The sequence below is a fragment of the Lactuca virosa genome, chromosome 9 (genome assembly GCF_052849685.1).
Source record: "Lactuca virosa cultivar CGN04683 chromosome 9, Lactuca_virosa_CGN04683_v6, whole genome shotgun sequence".
NCBI lineage: Eukaryota > Viridiplantae > Streptophyta > Magnoliopsida > Asterales > Asteraceae > Lactuca > Lactuca virosa.
In genome coordinates this window covers 97,447,417-97,449,884 of record NC_136434.1, presented here as the reverse complement: position 1 = coordinate 97,449,884, position 2,468 = coordinate 97,447,417, and positions in this window count along the sequence as shown.

Sequence of the window (2,468 nt, the reverse complement as noted above, 5' to 3'; positions counted from 1 at the left end):
TTCACATCAAATTTTTTTCAAGTAATTAGCATAAACATACACTAATACAAATCTTGAAATTATGACAATTATCTTAGAAATTGGATTAGCATGAACATTACCACATCAAAAACAAGTTTATAAGTCCAAAAACATCTTAGGGTAATGTTCCTAGTCCAATTCCAGCCAAAACAATCGAATATATGCATCCAACTCGATTTTTCAGCTACTTTTGCAAGTATAACAAGAAAACAAGCCTAGGCTCTGATACCACTGTTGAGTTATGAGCATTCTAACACTCCTAAGTGTACATGTAACCCTAAATACCTTGGATCTATGTTTTCTCTATTATACATACAATTATGAACATCCAAGGTATTATCCTAATCTAGCATACAAAATAATAAATATAACAAGATAGAATACATACCTCTTTGATGTAGAATGTATTCATGAAGCTTGAGTGCCTAGTGCCCCAAGTGTGACACCTCAAATGGTTCACACAACACCAAATACACTTGGAGTAACTTATGAGAGAAACTTGAACACTCCTTGAAATCGTCTAGCCCTCACACTCACACATTAGTGCACAATTTCTTGAGCCATGGGATTCTTTTATATGGTGGCTATTAGGGTTACACCATGTAACTCATAAATTTACCCATTCCTTATGCTACATGGATTTTAACCTCCATGGAGTATCCATGGGTCACCCCATGGACTTAGTCCAACATAAGGAATCTTGGATCACAAGCCCACATATATAAGAATGAATGATTTACACAATCAACCCATATATTTAATTAGTCTCCTTTTGATCACTTAATTAATTCCAAATTAATTCTTGATCAATACTAATTAAATAACCTTATTAATATATTAGAACTTATAATATATTAACCAACCTTAAGTGTTATTTCTCTCATTATAGTCTATCCAAATGCATGATGCCATGCAACCCAAATGAACCATGTCGGGTCGGGTCAAGTCTTACTAATTATAGTTATGGACTTAGACATTAATCCAACATCAAGTTGCAATCTTTACTTCCCTTTCCTTCTAGATCTCTTTTCCTTTGGATGATTTTTAGGGTTTTATGGATTTTGAGTTGATATGGGGAGCTATGGGCTAGATCTGAAGTTGTAACTTCAGATCTGGACCCTTCCTAAGTCCTAGAGTCATAAAGTTACGGGTTTGGGGGTGATTGAGATCCTCCTTGTGCATGAAACCCCATTAAGAGCTTAGAATTGCCATTAAGAGCCTTTTTAGCCATGCATACACGTAAAGTTTGCAACTTTACGTGATAAACATACCCTAGAAGCTTGGATATGTAATCTGGAACCTTGCCATGGCTTAAAAAGCGTTTGCATGGATGAAGGTCTGCAAGGACTCGGCGAGTTGGATGAACAACTCGGCGAGCCCGTTGAAGATGGCCATGAACTCGACGAGTTGGATGAACAACTCGACGAGTTGGATGAACAACTCGGCGAGTCCGTTGAAGATTGCCTTGAACTCGGCGAGTCGTTCGAAGACTCGGCGAGTCGGCTAGGGTTTCTCCCAATTCTTGGACACGTATGAACTCGGCGAGTTAAAGGGGAACTCGATGAGCCAATCAAGGATTTAACGACTTCTCGAGTTCAGGAAGGACTCGACGAGTCGAGTCAACATGGACTGTTGACTTTGACTGTGGACTTTGACTTGGACCAAGGGTTGACCAGTTGACTTCTGAGGGTATTCTGGTAATTTGGAGATTTATGAAAATGGGTTTTATTGTAACTATAGGTGGTGGAGTTCGTGTTGGTGATCCGGGAGTTGAGCTTTCTAGTTTCAGACGACAGTTGCAAGGTGAGTTATCCTCACTATACTAAGGGGTCTAAGGCACTAAGGCCGGCCCATTGGATATGTTATCCTAGCATTGTTAGATGTTGAGTATGAGTTAGTGTTGCATGCTAGTGGTTATGCCAGTTAGGTAGACCTGTAGGACTACCTGTGATGTTATATGATTATCGCATGCTCAGTGGTTATGTTGTATGTTATATGTTATGTGGGATGGGTTGAGGTTGTACTGCTCCGTGCGGTAGCCAACAAACCCTAGGAGCATTCCAGTTACGGGCTAAGGGAGACTTGTATTGTGGGCTCGGGAGCATTCCAGTTACGGGCTAAGGGAGACTCGTATTGTGGGCTCGATGGCAAGCCAGATGTGAGCTGTGGGCCCGTAAGGCAATCCAGACTCACACTGTGGGCCCAGGGGTAATCCAGTCTGTAAGGCTGTGGACCCATTACATGCTGTTCAGTTTGTTATGATATGGTTATGTGGACTGTATGTGTAACGGTATTTTGGGGGTAACTCACTAAGCTTTCGGGCTTACAGTTTCAGTTTATTGTTTCAGGTACATCAGGGGATCGCGGCAAGGCGAAGGCATGATCGTACAACTCCTCATATTATGTTTATGTTTCTGGGAATACTCTGATAAATAATATTTTGAAAA